A 20,696-nucleotide genomic window follows, 5' to 3' on the forward strand; every position below is an offset into this window, starting at 1 on the left:
TGTGTAAGCGCCTCGGGGTGAAAAAGACCCGTACCACACCCCTTCATCCACAAAGTGACGGCCTCGTGGAGCGGTTTAATCGGACGCTCACCACCCAACTCGCTGTGCTGACCAGCGACCGGCAGAAGGATTGGGACGAACATTTGCCTCTCGTGCTGACGCCAGCTGCGTTAATGTTCGGGCGCGAGTTGCGCACGCTTGTGGACCTTGTGTTCGGCCCCCCTCCACAAGTGGATTTACCCACGAAGCCGGGGTTGGATTATTTTTGTTCGCTAAAAGACAAACTGTTCCATGTCCATGAGTTGGCGCGTAGACACTTGGCGGACGCCGGTGTTAAACAGCTCCGCGTCTATGACACTCACAGCCGAGGGCGAGACTTTGCTACTGGGGAGCAGGTTTGGGTGTATTCTCCCGGAAGGAAAAGGGGGCTCTCGTCTAAGCTCATGTCTCACTGGGTGGGCCCCTGTACGGTAATCGCCCAGCTCTCTGATGTAGTCTACCGGGTGAGGTTGGCGAGTGGTCGTGCTCCACCGGGACCGTCTCGTGCCCTACTAGCCTAACGCCAGCGAAACCTCGAACTCTGTGGAGGCCGGTCCCCCTCAGGGAGAGGGTAGCGAGGAGGAGAGAGGCCCTCCTTCCCCCACAAAAAGACTCCGGCGTTCACAACGCCAGCGCCGACCACCGTCACGCTTCCAGGACTGAGTTCGCCATCGTGACCGGGGACGGGTGGGGGCAATGTGGCGTGGGTGGGGTTTGGACTAGTAACCATCATGCTTTGCGGAAGGGGGTTGTTAGGTGTTCACCCTGTCGAGGAAAGGTGTTTGGGTTAGTGGCTTCGGCCAGGGTGTGTGTGTGAGTTAGAAGTGTGTCCTGTTAATCTGTGTTTAGTGACTGTGTGGTTTATGCTGTTTTGTGCCGTGATGAATAAAATACTCCCAGCCATTTGCATTGGGCAGCAAGGAAGCTTACTCGTCTCTCCAAGTCCCTTCGTAGCTATGAAAAACGCTACAATACTGAACATATTTTGTGTATTTTGCGTGACGTGCCAAGTGGATTGGCTATTTCTAAATCATCAATGTACAAAATGAGTGGAATCTTTAACTCATCTGAAGACAAGAATGTGTTCTCTTTGAAGTACAAACCATCTTGGTGGCTTACATAATGACCGTTTTGTGCCACTTTTGTTTCCTTAATTTTGTACAGAATATCTGTATGATTGAAGATTTTTTGTATCATCTCAAGAATGGGAACATGCACTGCTGTGTGTCCTGGCTGTAGCAGATACTGTACACTGTTACCACAGGATAATTATTTTCGAAGAAGGTTTTCCTTCTCTTGGTTGAGGGTAACTGCCTCCCTTAGCTGTGGCACTAACAATAACATTACTGTCCATAACAGTACTGACAACCTCATTTAGAAGTGTTTCACTGACAGTGATGTCATGACTATGTAAGACCTCTCTAATGTCATGTTTGACCATCGGTTGGGACAAGGAAAATATCTGAGTCAAATGTTCAACTATTTCCTGAGATGCCATGTCAGATACATGAAGAATAGATTGCATCTTTAGAAATAATGATGCCAAGTTATGGTTCAACTGGGCTCTTAAAGTGTCTGTGTCACACTGACTGTTTACCTCATTGAGGTCAAATGTGTCTGCAGACCCTGCACTTTGACTTTCAGCAAGTTCCCCAAGACTTTCCGCTGCAACTACAACTGGGGCACTATCTTTGTCTGCCAATACGACACATTCACCAAAGTCTGAATCACCACCATGTTCTCTACTTTTGTGCGCATTAAACGCTGAGTAGCTATTTGTTCTGTAATTACAGTTCTTGAATGGGCATGCTACCATCTCATGACTTCGTAAATGACTTCTCAAAGGACCAAATAGAATTTTCTCAGAAAAGGGCTGCTTCAAGTTACACAAAGGACATGTAAAAACAACACATTCTCCTTCAGTTGGATCTACTCTAGCTAACTAGAGTAGAAACTCTATAGAAACATGTAATATAATAACTGTCATAGAAACATGGCAGGGGGGACAATCTTAAATATTGGCTATGCAGTACAATATAGTGCCAAAATAATTGCCCGCAGATATTTGATGTTGCAGAACACAACTTGCACTTCCACTCCATTGGACCAACTTCAGCCTGCAATTTAAATATTTTCAATGAAAGTCTAAACCAAGTTAAACTTTAAGATAAAATGTGTGTCAAATATATCAAAAACATTCACTGTACACTTATTTTAGTAAAAATAAAACTGTTAAAAGATGAGCAAGTTAGTTATTAACAAGCAAAGCATCAAAGTTGTGTGCTTATAGATCTGCTATTTCTGTTTTTGTTTTAATAATAAGTATTAACCCTCCTGTTACCCCAAAATCCGCTAACAGCTTTTTTCCAGTGGGGCCATTTTGACCCCAGCAGACCCCTTGGTGCGTTCCAAGATGGCGCCGGTGAGGTCGGCTGCCGTCACGACTGCTCCGACCACCTTTTCTTTGTTTTTGTTCTTTAAGTTAGTTTACAGCGTTTTAAAACCGGCAAAATTACCACCATGGGGTACATTAGTTATGATAGAGACACTCTTGTTTCTATTGGTATACAATGTACTCACAATTCAACGTTTGTAACTCCGGATCCGAGCTGGCCGAGTGAGATCCTGAGGGAAAACAAAGGACGCGACGCGAAGCGGCGGCCCCGAGGAAAACGAGCCGGCGTCAGAGAGCCCGTGCACACCGCACACCTCTGCCTAGCATCCTGCTCGCCAACGTCCAGTCACTGGAAAACAAACTCGATGACCTCAGGGCCAGGATAAAGTTCCAGAGAGACATTCGGGACTGCAATCTCCTCTGCTTCACCGAGACATGGCTGAACCCAGCGGTGCCGGACCACGCCATCCAGCCGGCCGAGTTCTTCTCGGTTCACCGCATGGACAGGACGCGGGACTCGGGGAAGTCAAGGGGAGGCGGCGTGTGTTTAATGGTGAACAGCAGCTGGTGCAACAGCGCGAGCGTTGTTCCTCTTACACACTCCTGCACACCAAACCTGGAACTACTGTCCATGTGTCGTCCTTTTTACCTTCCTCGGGGGTTTACATCGGTCATAATCAGCGCCGTTTATATTCCACCACAAGCGGACACGGACACTGCCTTATGCGAGCTGCATGAGGCACTCACACAGCACCAAACACAACACCGGGACGCTGCGCTTATTGTGGCGGGGGACTTTAATAGTGCCAACCTCAAACGTGCAGCGCCGAACTTTTATCAGCACATTACTTGCCCCACCAGGGGCGAAAGGACACTGGACCACTGCTATACAACGGTCAAGGACGGCTACAAGGCACAATCTTGTCCACCATTTGGTAAATCCGACCACGCCGCCATCTTCCTCATGCCAAAATACAAACAAAGGCTGAAACAGGAAGTTCCGGTTCAGAGGGCGGTTGCGCGCTGGACGGACCAATCGGTGGCCGCGTTACAGGACGCACTCGATGACGCAGACTGGGACATGTTCAGAAACAGCTCCGATGGTGACGTCAGCGTGTTTACGGAAGCGGTTGTGGGATTCATCGGGAAATTAGCGGACGATACCGTAGAAAAAAAGACTATTAAAACGTTTCCCAACCAGAAGCCGTGGGTGGATAAAACCATCCGCGACGCTCTGAGATCTCGCACCGCTGCCTACAACACGGGACTCGCGTCGGGGGACATGGAACCGTACAAGGCTGTGTCATACAGCGTCCGGAAGGCAATGAAAGAGGCGAAGCAGCGCTACAGGAGGAAACTAGAGTCACAACTCCAACAGAGTGACTCTAGGAGCCTGTGGCAGGGATTAAGAACAATAACGGATTATCAAGCACAAACATCCGGTATGTTAAACGCAGACGTGTCTCTGGCAGATGAGCTGAACACTTTCTATGCTCGCTTCGAGGCTGCAGCTAAGGACGCTAGCGATGCTAATGCTAGCGGCGCTAACGGCTGCAGACAGGAAGTCACTGCCAGCACCGGAAGCGCGTTCATCATCACCGAGCATGACGTGAGGAGAGCCTTCAAGAGAGTGAACACCAGGAAAGCAGCAGGACCAGACGGCATCTCAGGCCGTATTCTCAGAGCCTGCGCAGACCAGCTAGCACCTGTGTTCACTGAGATATTCAACATCTCTTTATCTCAGTCGGTGATCCCCACATGCTTCAAAGAGTCCATTATTGTTCCTGTCCCAAAGAAACCTCATCCTGCTTCCCTCAATGATTATCGCCCTGTAGCCCTCACTTCAGTAGTGATGAAGTGCTTTGAACGCCTGGTCAGAGACTTCATCATCTCTTCACTACCAGACACACTCGACCCACTACAGTTCGCTTATCGTCCAAACCGTTCCACGGACGATGCAATCTCTCATCTCCTCCATACATCTCTCACTCACCTGGACACTCGGAGGGGGAATTATGTAAAAATGCTCTTCATCGACTACAGTTCTGCATTTAATACCATAATTCCCTCCACACTTACCACCAAGCTGGAGCACCTGGGACTCAGCTCATCTATGTGTCAGTGGATCTCCAACTTCCTAACTGGCAGACCACAGGCAGTAAGGATGGGCGGACATGTCTCAGCCTCCCTCACTCTCAGCACTGGAGCCCCCCAGAGTTGTGTTCTGAGCCCCCTGCTGTACTCTCTGTACACCCACGACTGCGTGGCCACTACCAGCTCCACCACCATCATCAAGTTTGCTGACGACACTGTTGTGGTGGGCCTGATCACGAACAACGATGAGACGGCCTACCTGGAGGAGGTTGGAAATCTGGAGAACCAATCTGGTGCCAGAGAAACAATCTCCTCCTGAATGTCAGTAAGACAAAGGAGCTGATAGTGGACTTTAGTACAAAGCAGGTGAGGAACTACCAGACCCCCGTCATCAACAGGAGCCCAGTGGAGAGAGTGGACAGCTTCAGATACCTCGGTGTTCACATCACGCAGGACCTGGCATGGTCCTGTCACATCAACACCGTGGTAAAAAAGGCCCGGCAGCGTCTCTACCACCTCAGACGCTTGAGAGACTTTAGACTGCCCTCCAAGGTGCTCAGGAATTTCTACTCCTGCACCATAGAGAGCATCCTGACGGGAAATATCACGACCTGGTTCGGGAACAGCACCATGCAGGACAGACGAGCTCTACAGAGGGTGGTGCGATCAGCTGAGCGCATCATCCGCATCGAGCTCCCTGACCTGCAATCGATTTACAGCAAGCGGTGCTTGACCAAGGCCAGGAAGGTCGTGAAGGACCTCAGCCACCCCAATAACGGACTGTTTACTCTGTTGCGGTCTGGGAAACGATTCCGCTCTTTGAAGGCCAACACAGAGAGACTGAGGAGGAGCTTCTTCCCGCAGGCGATAAGGTCTCTCAACCACAACCACACCACTATGCAGATCTAACACAATCTTTTCATAATTGGTCAAATCTATCAATCTTCTTACATCCATGAACACTATGGACAATTACACGCTCACCTTCCTTCATATATACACTACATGTCGTACGTTACATCCTGGACCATTGCACAAAGACACTTTGATAACTTTGCACACCTACCTTCACAACTACACTACATTTTACAGTTTTACGTTTACATCCTGGACCAGTGCACAAAGACACTTTAATAACCTCTGCACTAAGACACTTTGTTCTATGCATATTTGCACACACCGTACAGTATATTTCATTTTGCACAGTATATTTCTATTTTGTACATCATATTTCTATTTCTATTTTAATTTTTAGTTCTATTTTTTCCTAGCACATTTTTGTTTTTATTTTTAGTTCTATTTTTCCTAGTTTAATTTAATTTTTTTATTTAATTTCTATCGTATTTCCTTTATTCATATTTATTTCTTATTTGTAAAATTTAATTCTCTTTTAGGGTCAATGGCAGTCGTATAAGCATTTCACTACATTTCGTACTGTGTATGTTTGTGTATGTGACAAATAAAATTTGAATTTGAATTTGAAACCTCCAGAATATGACTTTTTGACTAAAATTGTGTCAGGTCATTTATACCTTTGTTGACTTGTTAAATAGGCCTTTTAAATAAACTGACCCTAAATGCAAAAACACAAAAAGGGTAGAGGACATAAAAAAAATATCATCATGTTAATTTTATGTTTGCAGAGTTGTCCTCATTAAATTAGGAAAAGTCATTAAATCTGAAGCCCAAAAAATAATGTTAATAATATTTTTACAGGCGTTAAACATCGCATGGGGTTATATTGACTCCGAGGGTAACAGGAGGGTTAATAAAGGGGTCAAGTAATCAACTTTGGACCCCACAGCTGAGATAAAAGCATTTAAAGAAATAGCAAAGTAATCACTGTGGAAACACATAAAATAAAACCAATGGTTAATAACACTATTTCATAATACATCCTACCTGAACTGTTATAATGATTTCAAGATGATCCCACAACCACACACTTGAGCCTACAAGAAATACAAACACAAGTCTGGTTAGCATCATAACAACACACTGACATTATGTTGTTTAGCATTGTTCGTTTCACGCTAGCTCACACATACACACAGCTTGACAACGTAAAATACAGACACTTATTGAAATACGTATACTCACAGTACTCACATGCATTACCGGCGAACAGAGATAACAACAACCGGCAGAAACCGGGAAGCAGGGATAAAGTTATGCTTCTGGCCCTCGCCAGAGAGTTTAGACTCGTGGACCTAACTCCACCATCAGTGTCCCGGGCAAACATGCATTATGGTAAATGTAGTTCATACAGGAAACCCGCTGATAACGTTTCACCGTTGTAAGACGTATCTGTCACATTCAACAACTTCTAAAGTTACATTTACTTGGATTTGTAAACTTATTACAAAAAAAATCACTGTGCACATTGGACAGATGTATTCTCAGTTCCAAATTTAAGACTATTTATTGAAATTCAATAATAAAATAAGAACCTTATACCCCTATCTCACCTTGGCGGTTTTGCGCAGTGGCCATAAGTACGGTTCATCATGATTCACCACGAGAAATTCAAATGATGAAAAACTGAGATGAGACAGGGTGATAGGCGAGAAGGACCATCTCTTGGACAACAGGAGACCCGTACCACCACCTCTGCCAGTTTCTCGTGGAGTGTGAGAGAATACATAGGCAGAGGATAGGGCAGCCGGTGTAGTTCTGAGTCCAGGTCTCAGTTAGTGCCAAAAAGTCAAAAGAGTAATGGGTAGCTAGGGCAGAGATAAAATCTGCTTTCTTTACAGCAGATTGGCAGTTCCAGAGCCCACCTACCACCAGTGCAGGGCAATAAGACAGTACTGGAGGGTAGATGAGGTTTCTGGAAGATCTGCCTCTGCTGTGTGAGTAAAAGCATCTTGGTCTGTGAGAACTGACAGAGATAGGTTGAAGACACATGCTAGACTGAGGTAACTGTCTATACAACTTGTAGTTTCTTGGTAAACAAGAGTTTGAGTCAATGTGCTGTGCACTACCTTTGTTGCAGGATATGCTTATTAACCGCTACAGACACTTGTGTAGCTGAGACTCCTTCATATGTGGAAATAAATAAGATATAAATCAAATATGTGCTAATGTGATTGTCGTGTAAACGGACAGATCAGATTTCCTGAGTCATTGCGTTCTGTACACCATTAAAACTGCGCCTTCTTCGCGGTTTAATGACGTAATGTTATTCTCGCGTGTGTGAAATTATAACATTGCAGGTGACATGGAAAAGGAAAAGCATATTAGTGCTAAATAAAATTAAGAAATCAGTATTTGGTAAATGAAGCCTATGCACAAATTGGATTATGAATTTTGCTGTTTTTTTTTCACCTTCGTCTTAAAACCATGGTGGCGTTTCGCAAACTTTGCATATATCGCAGAGTGTCAAGCATACTTCACCTTTGTCTATCTTGGCTAGTATGTAGCGCAAGAATCTCCCTTTAAGTATGCGCGATGTTTCAGATGGCATGCCAAGTGTAAACACGTAAATTGGATATGAGTCATATTTGAAGGAACGTGTAAGCAGACGGTCAAAAAAATCAGATATAGGCAACAAATCAGAATTGGGCATTGAGACCTGCAGTGTAAACGTAGCCTTAGAGGTTGAACCTCCGTTATTTTCTTCCTGATTCTGTCACGAACTAGCCCTTTGTAGCGTGGATGGTAAACCCAAACGCGCAAGCACGAGAGTAGGCAGGATAACCACGCGATTTAGTATAAGGACTCTCACGAAAGGGGAGCAAGAGAAAAACACAAATTTAACCCGCGTCCTATAAACACACACTCGAATCAGAAAGTAGACCCAAGAAAAGTGAGTACTCAAGAAATGGCAGACAGGCGATCTGAACCAACATCGGGCGAACTCAATGACTGAGTGATGTGAAGCGCCATCTTGTCTCCTTTTATGCTTCCTGTTTTGCGACCGTTCTACTTCCGGGTCCTAGTGCCGGTCGCAAAACGGGTGTGTGAGACAGTACCCCCCTGTCCAAGACCGACTCCCGACGGTCCTGGGGTGGAGGATACCCGACGACGGTAGTCCCTGATAAGTTCCGGGTCGAGAATAAACCGGGCCGGAATCCAAGATCGCTCCTCGGGACCGTAGCCTTCCCAGTCGACCAGGTATTGGGTGCCTCGGCCCCTAGGGCGCGAATCGAGGATCCGACGTACGGTGTAAGCAGGACCATCGTCAATGATTCGGGGAGGAGGAGCAGGGGGGGAGGGTGGAACCATAGGAGAAGTGGTGAAGGGTTTCAGCTGAGACGTGTGGAAAACTGGATGGATTTGGAGCGCCGCAGGCAGCTGGAGCCAGTAGGTGACAGGGTTGATGTGGAGTGTGATGCGGTATGGGCCGATAAATCTGGGTGACAATTTCTTTGATTCTGTGTGGAGATGCAAATTTTTTGTTGACAGCCATACCTTGTCACCTACATTATACATTCGTCCCGGTGGGTGTCAGCGGCGATGTTGGGTAGCGTAGCGGTGGTTGGCCCTTCGGATGGCTTGATTGGCTTGTCTCCACAGCCGCCGACACCTGCGAACCAACTGTTGGGCCGACGGTACGTCAACCTCCGGTTCTTGATGTTCGAACATCGAAGGCTGGAAACCGTGGCATACCTCGAATGGGCTGAGATTTGTGGCCGAAGATACATGGAGGTTGTGAGATAGCTTAGCCCATAAGAGATAGCGGGGCCAGGAGCGCTGACGATCGGCAACGAAACATCTTAGATAGCACTCCAGTTGTTGGTTGGTTCGCTCCGGCTGACCGTTAGTCTAAGGGTGGTATTCTGATGACAGACTGCAGGTGGAATTGATCAGACAGCAGAAGGCCTTCCAGAACCGGGCAGTGAACTGGGGCTTCCTGTCCGAGACGATGTCTTTTGGGAACCCATGCAAGCGCACTACGTGCTCTAGAATCAGCTCGGCTGTCTCTTTAGCTGACGGGAGTCCGGAGAGAGCCACCAGATGCATAGCTTTGGAGAACCGATCCACGATGGTCATAATGGTCGTCTTCCCTTCTGAAGCCGGCAGGCCCGTGATGAAGTCGACGGCAATGTGTGTCCAGGGTCGGCGAGGAACCGGGAGTGGCTGGAGCTCTCCAGGCGTCGGCTGGTTGGTGGTCTTGGCCCTGGCGCACACTGGGCACACCTGAAAGAACTCTTCGATGTCCTGGGTCATGGAGGGCCACCAGAAAGCGCGTTGGACTAACTGGAGGGTGCGCCTGGTGCCGGGATGTCCAGAGATGGGTGATGAGTGGCCCCACTCCATAACGTCGCTTCTGACCGCTTGAGGCACGTAGAGTCGTCCAGGCGGCACACCTGTCAGTTCGGTCTCCACTGCCTGTGCCTGGCGGACTCTGGTCTTTAAATCCCAGTGGAGAGGTGCGATGATTTTTGAGGGGGGGAGGACAGGCGTGGGTTCCGCCCGGGTGGCTTCCCCCTCATGTTGTCTGGAGAGGGCGTCGGCCTTGGTGTTCTTGGACCACGGGCGATAGGACAGATGGAAGTTATAATGTTCAAAAAACAGGGCCCACCGCGCCTGCTTTGGGTTGAGCTGCTTGATGTTCTGGATGGTGATCAGATTCTGGTGGTCGGTCCACCTCCACAACGAATTGTTTGTTGATGTCTGGATGGAGATGAATTGGAGCGGTGGTGAAATGTTGAGATAATTCGTGGAAGGCGGAGATGGCGGTAGAGTTGAGGTGAAAGTGATGAGATGATGGACGTGTCAGGGCAGTTAGGGGTGCTGCAACTGTACTGTAGTCCCTGATGAAGCGACGATAGAAATTCGCAAACCCGAGGAACCGTTGAAGCTGCTTGAGAGTCTTGGGTAGGGGCCAATGACGCACAGCTTCTAGTTTCTGCAGGTCCATGGCCACACCCTGGGGCGAGATGAAAAAGCCCAGGAACGTGAAAGAGCGCTCGTGAAAAGCGCACTTTTCCAACTTACAATACAGTTGATGGGCGAGCAATCTCGTAAGGACCGCCCTGACGTGTTGGGTATGTTCTTCAACTGTTCGTGAGTATATTAGGATGTCGTCCAGGTAGACGAATGCCCACCGCCCCAACATGTCTCGAAGGACATCGTTTATGAAACTTTGAAAGGCGGCGGGGGCATCGCAAAGTCCGAAGGGGATGACAAGACTTTCATAATGTCCAGTGGGAGTGATGAAGGTCGTCTTCCACTTATCGCCCTCTCTGATACACACCAAGTTGTAGGCGCTCCGAAGGTCCAACTTTGTGAAAATGGTGGCACCAGAGAGGGCGTCCAGGGCAGAGTTGGTAAGAGGCAGTGGGTGTCAGTTTTTGATGGTAATGTTGTTTAGCCCCCGATAATCGACACATGGACGAAGTTTCTTCTTTACAAAGAAGAACCCCGCGGCGGCGGGCGAGGAGGACGGCCTGATGGTACCCTGGCGAAGGGCGTTCGACACGTATTCCTCCATCGCCCGTGTCTCGGTGTAAGAGAGTATAAATGGCCGCGGGGGGGAGTCGAGCCCGGCTGAAGGGGCGATGAGGTGGAAGATGGGTGGCGCGTTTCTTGCAGAACACTTCAGCCAGGTCTCGATATGCTGGAGGGATGGCGTTGTTGTCGACATTGGGGGCCTCGGACCCCCTAGAGCACGTCCCAGCCGATGCCGGTAGGCAAAGTTCGCTGCAGGACGGTCCCCATTGTAGAATCCTATTCTGAGTCCAGGATATGAGAGGGTCATGTTGTAACAGCCACGGATGTCCAAGGATGATGGGTGGTGATGAAACGGAGGTCAGATGAAATTGAATTTGTTCATGATGTTGCTGGATGATCAGGGTAATGGGTTCTGTCTGGGTGGTGATATGGCTAGATGATAGGGGCCGGCCATCTATGGAAGTGATGCGAACGGGCTGGGATAACACCTCAGTCTTTACCCCCAGTTCTTTGGCATAAGAAGAGTCAATGAAGTTACCTGCGGCACCGGAATCGATGAACGCGGTGCTCCTGACTCGTTTGTGGCAAAACTGGAGGCTTACTTGGACCGTGAGATGGGAGACAGTGGTCGTGGTGGCGAAGAGTTGGAGGCAACCCGATGAGCTCTTCCCCTTGCTCACCGGGTCTGGCCGTTTCCCGGCCGGAGAGGGCAGACGGCTCTGTGGTGGGCTCCTGACCCGCAGTAGGCACAGAGTCAAGGAGGCGCGTCCTAATTGCATGGGTTCCCCGGCTCCGGTGTCAACCACGGCAGGAGGTGGAGAACCGACAGGTCCATGGGTGGTGGAAGTGACGGTGGTTGGTGTTCGTGGAGTGGTAAACGCGAAAGTGGGTGCTGGCGGCAGGGTTCTCGGGGCTGGCTTCGGGCGAGATAGAAGCCGTTGGTCAATTCGGAGGGAGAGCTAAATCAAACCCTCCAGGGTGGCAGGAAGTTCTCGCCCGGCTAGTCTTTTATCCTAGAAGCTAACCCCTTGTAATAGGTGGTCCAGAGCGCGGCGTCTTCCCAGGTGGTTTGTACGGCGAGAGTACGGAAATCAGCTGTGTAGCAGCTCACGGACGAACTTCCCTGCCGCAGGTGGTACAGCTTGGTGTCGGTCTCCACCTCGCCCACAGGGTGTTCAAATGTTAACTTTAGCTGACGGGTGAATTCGACGTAGGAATGGGCGGTATCCGAGTCAGCACGAAGAACTGCCGTGGCCCACTCAGCTGCCTGCCCCGACAGCAACGAGACAAGGAGAGCAACGCACAATCGATCGGTGGAGTACTTGGTGGCATTGAACTCAAACACCAGATTGAGAGCAGTTAGAAAAACACTGCATCTCCCGTCTGTGCCATCCCACACGCAAGGCCGCGACGTCTTGGACGCTCTGGCGAAGAGTAGCGAGCTCTCTGTTTAGCTGGTTGATTAGCTCGGCGTGCCGATCAACCACATCGCAAAGGTGTGCATAATCCGCTGGGTTTACCACGGAGGACTCAGTCATTCTGTCACGAACCGGAATGATCAGAAGACTTAGCACTTAGCGGTTAGCCCTTTGTAGCGTGGATGGTAAACCCAAACGCGGAAGCACGCGAGTAGGCAGGATAACCACGCGATTTAGTCTAAGGACTCTCACGAAAGGGGAGCAAGAGAAAAACACAAATTTAACCCGCGTCCTATAAACACACACTCAAATCAGAAAGTAGACCCAAGAAAAGTGAGTACACACGAAATGGCAGACAGGCGATCTGGACCAACATCGGGCGAACTTAATGACTGAGTGATGTGAAGCGCCATCTTGTCTCTTTTCATGCTTCCTGTTTTGCGACCGTTCTACTTCCGGGTCCTAGTGCCGGTCGCAAAACGGGTGTGTGTGACAGATACTATTGATTTTTTCATTTAATAAGTCCATAAAGTCTTTACTTCTAAACTGTGATGGGATACTCTCTGCTGGCATCTTAGGTTTTGTTAGGCGAGCCACTGTACTAAATAAGAACCTGGGATTGTTTTGGTTTCTTGCTATCAGTTGCCTAAGATGCTCGGTCCTAGCAGTTTTTAGAGCCTGTCTATAGCTGCACATGCTGTCTTTATATGCAATTCGAAAAACCTCTAATTTAGTTTTCCTTCATTTTCGCTTGAGGTTATGGGTTGCTCTCTTTAGGGCGCAAGTATGACTTTTGTACCACGGTGCAAGTGTTTTATCTCTGACTTTTTTTAAATCTGATGGGAGCAACAGTGTCTAATGTACTGGTAAAAATAGTGCCCATGCTGCTAGTCACTTCATCTAGATCATCTGCATTTAGGGGTCTAATAAGAAATTGGGACAGATCCATCAGATTACTTGTGAGTCTGTCTTTAGTAGTCGGATTCATATTTCTAACAAATAGATAACGTGGGGAGACACAGCTAATCTGTTCTACGGGTAGAGTATATATCAGGAGGTGATGATCTGTGATATCATCACTTTGAGGTAAGATCTCTATATTAGAGACATCTATACCATGGGATATATTTAATCTAGTGTATGATTAAAGCGGTGAGTTGCTGCATTTATATTTTGTTTAACCCCAAAGCAACTTAGTAAATCCATAAATGCGAGTGCTAAAGCGTCATTATCATCATCTACATGAATCTTAAAGTCTCCTACTGTCAACACTTTGTCAGAGTCAACCAATAGGTCTGATAGCAGGTGTCCAAATTCTTTAAGAAAATTGACATATGGCCCTGGGGGTCTGTACACGGTGGCCAGGGTAAAATATAGCAAGGGTTTATTACATATTTCATTGAGTGCAACATTAATGATGAGGACTTCAAATGAGTTAAACCTGGGCCTTATTTTCTGAGTAACAGTGAGTATATCATTGTAGATAGTGGCGACACTACCACCGCGACCAGTTAGACGAGGCTCATGCTTATAGAAATATCCTGATGGAGTAGACTCATTCAGACTAATATATTCATTTGGTTTAAGCCAGGTTTCGGTGAGGCAATGATCTGAGATCATTTTATTAACAATAAGTGCTTTGGGCGTAAGGAATCTAATGTTGAGAAGTCCAAACTTTAAAGGTAGATTTTGATTTATGGTTATCAGATTGTTTCGGGCAAATTTAACAAATTTATTCTTTTTTCTCACTAATCGGGGAACAGACATTTTTCGATAGGACAAGCTATGTGTGTGCATCTATCAGTATGGTGAGTTGTGATGTGGCTAATGTGATTAGAATCTACGGTATGACTTACCGCCAGTCAGATGGTTCGTAGTGTCCTGGATATGTTGAATAAAAGGACCACTGTTCCAGCTCTGCTAGGATGCAGGCCATCAGTGTGGTAGAGCCTAGGGCGCTCCCAGAAAAGATTCCAGTTATCAACAAAGGGTAGTCTCTGTTTTTGACACCAACATTGTAACCATTCATTAAAGGCAAATAATCTACTGAACCTCTCGATTCATCGCTGAAATGTGGGAAGCAGTCCAGATACGACGATCTTTGTCATGGGTGATGTGCTGCAGACCTTCTCAACCAGGCTCCTTAAGCCCTTCTTTAGGATCTCCATCTGCCTCAGCCTGGTGTTGTTCGTGCCAGCATGAAGAACCACAGCTCGAATGTTCTCCTTCAGGGCCGCAGGCACCTGTGCAGCAACTGTCACGGTACGCCGGGTAATGCCCGCTTCTCGGGACAAGTCCTGATCTCCCGCAACTCCCTTCCACACTCCATTCCGCGGCTTCCATTTTGCCGCCTGAGTTACTCATGCTGGCGCACACCTGCGCCTCATCACCACCACTCTATATAACTCTCCCTCAAGCAGCGAACCCTTGCCGAATTATTGCGTGCCAATGCTCTATTGTCTCGTGCCTTTTTGTCAAGTATATCTGCCTGTTTTCACGTTGTTGATTCTCTTTTCTGCTCCCCAGGATTACGCTCTTGCCTCTCGGATTAAACTCGTTCGCTACGCTGACTGCTCTACCGGCTTTGATTCTCTGCTTTCACTTTCGACTACGGCTTGTCTCGATCCCCCTGGATCATTCTAGTTTGGACTACAGGTGTGTGCTGTCCTTATTCAGTTGTTGGTCAGTGCCTCTGCTCTCTACCCTGACTCCTTTTGGCTGCTCTTATTTAGTGAGTCTAAGACGGCAAGCGCTCTGCCCTTTGATCTTTCACTGTTGCTCTCTCGCCCGTGTTGTATGGGCTCTGGATCTCACATCTTCTAGACCTCTGCCTTCAGCCACTTCTAACCTCCCCTGCTGCCCATTCCTAGTGGCATTTTGAGTGAACCACATATTTTGCCTAACTTTCCTCTGTATCTACTTTCAGCATAATCTCATCTGCTATAGCTCTGCCCACAGCCACTTCCAACCTGCCCTGCTGCCTACTCCTGACCGCCTCTAGAGTAAACTATATATATATATATATATATATATTCAATATAAAAGAACTACATTATACATAGCTATATCTATATCTATTTATCTATCTATATATATCTATATATATCTATATCTATCTCTATATATATATATACTGCCTAATGTTCCCTTTATCTGCTTCTAGCATATTTTCCAATTAAATACTTTTTTTCCATTTGATCTGTTGTGTCTGCTTGTGGGTCCTTTTAGCCTGCTGACGCAGGTCGGCGTGTGACAGAATAATTCGGCCAAGCATGGACCCAGCAGCGTTAGGACAACTTAGGACCGCCGTAGAGGCACAGGGCTCCCTCCTCGGTACACACCAGGGGGAGATTCAGCAGGTTAATCAGAATCTAAGGTCTATGGCGGACACCCTCAGTGCACTCACCTCTCGTATCGAACAACTGCAGACTCCATCTCCCTTAGTTCCAGCTCCACTCCCTCTTCCCCGGGAACCTCGCCTGCCCCCTCCTCAGTCATACAATGGAGAACCTGGCACCTGCCGATCTTTCCTCTCGCAATGTTCTCTTTCTCTAGAGTTACAGGCTTCAACATTTCCCACAGAACGCTCTAAAATAGCTTATATTATTACCCTCCTCTCGGGAAAGGCACGTGAGTGGGGAACAGCGCTGTGGGATGCCGATGACCCATGCTGCACCAACTACAATGCGTTTACCAATGAAATGAGGAGGGTCTTTGACCGTTCCCTTTCAGGCCGGGAGGCAGCTGGGCAGATGCTAAGACTCCGTCAGGGAACACGATCAGCCTATGATTATGCCATCGAGTTTCGCACCCTGGCGGCCTCCTGTGGATGGAATGAGTGTGCCATGTTTGATGTTTTTTTTCATGGACTAAGCGAAACCGTCAAGGATGAGCTGGTCTCTCAAGAGCTCCCCTCTGGCCTAAACGAGCTCATGGATTTAGCGGGGCGCGTCGATGCACGTCTCCGGCTCAGGCGCAAAGAACGCACACCACCCCTGGTAAGGACCAGACCAATGTCCCCCCCACAAACTGCTGATTCACCTGACCAGCCTATGCAGGTGGACCGAGCCCGAATTTCTCCCGAGGAACGCCAACGTCGGCGGGATAAACAGGCCTGCTTCTACTGTGGACAAACAGGTCATTACCGCCTCCAATGCCCGGTAAAAGGAGGGGGCCCACATTGAAACTGGGAGCCTTGGAGGGCCCTTCTCACACAAACCTCCCAAGCCAACGCCCCTTACTACCGGTTATGATCATCTGGAGTAACAAGGCTCAACCACTAAAAGCCCTCATTGACTCTGGATCAGACCAGGACTTGATCTGTGCTGCAACAGCCAGGAAATTGAACATCCCTTCTTTACCCCTAGATAACCCCCTATCTGTCCAGGCCCTCAACGGAAGTTTCCTTCCATCAATCACTCACCGTACACCTCCAGTCACTCTTAGAATCTCTGGCAATCACGTTGAAACCATCTCCTTCCTTATTATGGAGGATTCTCATGCCCCTGTCGTCCTTGGCACCCCATGGCTAATTAGACATAACCCCAACATTGACTGGGCCAAGAGCACTATCCTTGATTGGAGTCCTGCCTGTCTCTCCTCGTGCCTTCATGCTGCTAGAACCCACTCGCCGCTCTCTGCCACTGAAGAGGTTATTGAGCCCTCTGACCTATCCAATGTCCCACCTGAATACAGCGACCTCCAACAGGTGTTCAGTAAGGCACGTGCTCTTTCTCTACCACCGCACAGACCCTACGATTGCTCCATTGATCTCCTTCCAGGATCTACCCCCCCTAAGGGACGTCTGTACTCCCTATCGGCTCCAGAGAGGGAAGCCATGAACAAATACATCACCGAATCACTGGCGGCAGGAATTATCCGACCCTCCTCCTCGCCCGCAGGAGCCGGCTTCTTTTTTGTGGATAAGAAGGACAAGTCCCTTCGCCCCTGCATTGACTATCGTGAGCTTAATGCCATTACCATCAAGAACCGTTATCCCCTTCCTCTCATGTCTACTGCTTTCGAGCTCTTGCAAGGGGCGTGTGTTTTCACAAAGTTGGACTTACGAAATGCATATCATCTGGTAAGGATAAAGGAGGGGGACGAGTGGAAGACCGCCTTTAACACACCAACAGGCCACTACGAGTACCTAGTAGTTCCTTTCGGACTAACTAATGCCCCTGCCGTTTTCCAGGCCCTCGTTAATGATGTCCTGAGAGACTTTTTGAACATCTCTGTCTTTGTTTATCTAGACGATATCCTGGTTTTCTCTCGTTCCTTGGAAGAGCATAAGCGGCACGTCCGACAGGTCCTGCAAAGACTCCTGGAGAACAAACTGTACGTAAAAGCAGAGAAATGTGAATTTCACCGCAGCTCTGTGGCCTTTCTTGGGTTCATTATTGCTCCCTCTAGCCTACAGATGGAGCCGTCCAAGCTAACGGCCGTCACAAACTGGCCGACCCCCAATTCAAGGCGAGACCTCCAAAGATTCCTCGGGTTTGCCAACTTTTACAGGCGTTTCATCAGGAATTATAGTTCAGTGGCAGCTCCCCTCACAGCACTAACCTCCACAAGAGTCCCCTTCCGTTGGAACAAACAGGCCGAGAATGCATTCTCTGACCTCAAGCACCGATTCACTTCTGCGCCCATTCTAACAATCCCAGATCCTTCCCTTCAGTTTGTGGTGGAGGTAGATGCCTCCGAGTCCGGAGTTGGGGCTATCTTATCACAACGATCACCCAAGGACAAAAAGCTACACCCCTGCTCGTACTTCTCCCGCCGTCTCACCTCAGCAGAAAGAAATTATGACATAGGAGATCGAGAACTGTTGGCAGTAAAGCTTGCTCTAGAGGAGTGGAGACATTGGCTGGAAGGTACTGCTACCCCATTTTTAGTCTGGACTGACCACAAGAACTTAGAGTACCTCAAATCAGCCAAGAGGCTCAACGCCCGCCAGGCAAGGTGGAGCTTATTCTTTTCACGCTTTAATTTCATGCTCTCGTACCGCCCTGGCTCCAAAAATGCCAAACCTGACGCCCTGTCTCGAGAGTTCTCCACACCTCAACAACCAACAACGAGTGAGTCTATCCTGCCCTCCCGCTGCCTAGTAGCAGCCGCACTTCTGAATGTCGAGAGGCAGGTTAAGAAGGCACTTAATCAGGAACCAGGCCCTAGCAACGTTCCCCCCGATTGTCTCTTCGTCCCGGCCTCTGTGCGAACTCAAGTGTTAAAATGGGGACATAGCTCTCGGGTTGCCTGCCACCCGGGGGGGGCCCGCACCCTATACCTACTCCAGCAACGATTCTGGTGGCCCTCTATGAAGGATGACGTCCTGAGATTTGTGGCAGCCTGTGACACCTGTGCTAGGAGTAAGTCAATCAATAAACCCCCTACCGGCCTCTTGAGACCCCTCCCTGTTCCACGTCGGCCTTGGTCACATATCGCCCTGGACTTTGTTACTGGTCTCCCCAACTCTGATGGCAACACTTGCATCCTGACTGTGGTGGATCGCTTCTCAAAGTCTGCTCATTTTATTCCCTTGCCTAAACTTCCGTCAGCCAAGGAAACGGCGGAACTAATGATTCTCCACGTTTTCCGTCTGCATGGCCTCCCAACTGACATTGTCTCTGACCGTGGGCCCCAATTCTCGGCTGAGTTCTGGAGGGACTTCTGCAAATCAATTGGAGCGACACCCAGCCTATCTTCTGGCTATCACCCCCAGTCGAACGGGCAGACAGAGAGACTCAACCAGGAATTGGAGAAAGCCCTGAGGTGCATGGTGTCTCGTGATCCGACTACATGGAGCAAGGCGCTTCCCTGGATAGAGTATGCGCACAATTCATTACCGACCTCCTCCACAGGTCTCTCCCCCTTCCAGTGCTGCTTTGGCTATCAGCCACCCCTGTTCCCAGCACAAGAAAGAAAGGTGATGGTACCCTCAACCAGTTCTTTTGTACGCCGCTGCAAGAAGATTTGGTCCCAGGCCAGAACTCGTCTCCTACACACCGTTAGCACCTTTAAGAGGCAAGCGGACCGAGGCCGCACAACAGCCCCCAGATACCGAGTAGGTCAGAGAGTGATGCTGTCCACCCGAAATATCCCCATTAAGACAACCTCCAGCAAACTGTCACCCAGATTCATCGGACCATTCACAATCACCAAGGTAATCAATCCTGTCTCCGTCAGGCTTTCCCTACCACTCACTATGCGCCGCATCAACCCGACCTTTCATGTCTCACAACTCAGACGACTAGTACACAGTTCGTTAAACCCACCCCCCCATCCTCCTCCTCCTCCTCGACTCATTGACGGGGGTGAAGTTTTCACAGTGCGTAAACTACTAAAGGTTCGACGCCGAGGGCGTGGCCTACAGTACCTTGTCGATTGGGAGGGATACGGCCCAGAGGAGAGAAGTTGGGTTCCCGCCAGGTTCATTGTCGACCCAACCCTAATTTCAGACTTCCACCGGCAACACCCAAAAGCACCAGCTAGGACGCCCAGTGTCGCCCATAGGGGGGGGGGTACTGTCACGGTACGCCGGGTAATGCCCGCTTCTCGGGACAAGTCCTGATCTCCCGCAACTCCCTTCCACACTCCATTCCGCGGCTTCCATTTTGCCGCCTGAGTTACTCATGCTGGCGCACACCTGCGCCTCATCACCACCACTCTATATAACTCTCCCTCAAGCAGCGAACCCTTGCCGAATTATTGCGTGCCAATGCTCTATTGTCTCGTGCCTTTTTGTCAAGTATATCTGCCTGTTTTCACGTTGTTGATTCTCTTTTCTGCTCCCCAGGATTACGCTCTTGCCTCTCGGATTAAACTCGTTCGCTACGCTGACTGCTCTACCGGCTTTGATTCTCTGCTTTCACTTTCGACTACGGCTTGTCTCGATCCCCCTGGATCATTCTAGTTTGGACTACAGGTGTGTGCTGTCCTTATTCAGTTGTTGGTCAGTGCCTCTGCTCTCTACCCTGACTCCTTTTGGCTGCTCTTATTTAGTGAGTCTAAGACGGCAAGCGCTCTGCCCTTTGATCTTTCACTGTTGCTCTCTCGCCCGTGTTGTATGGGCTCTGGATCTCACATCTTCTAGACCTCTGCCTTCAGCCACTTCTAACCTCCCCTGCTGCCCATTCCTAGTGGCATTTTGAGTGAACCACATATTTTGCCTAACTTTCCTCTGTATCTACTTTCAGCATAATCTCATCTGCTATAGCTCTGCCCACAGCCACTTCCAACCTGCCCTGCTGCCTACTCCTGACCGCCTCTAGAGTAAACTATATATATATATATATATATATATATATATATTCAATATAAAAGAACTACATTATACATAGCTATATCTATAT

This window comes from Clarias gariepinus, chromosome 12 (genome assembly GCF_024256425.1).
Source record: "Clarias gariepinus isolate MV-2021 ecotype Netherlands chromosome 12, CGAR_prim_01v2, whole genome shotgun sequence".
Classification (NCBI taxonomy): domain Eukaryota; kingdom Metazoa; phylum Chordata; class Actinopteri; order Siluriformes; family Clariidae; genus Clarias; species Clarias gariepinus.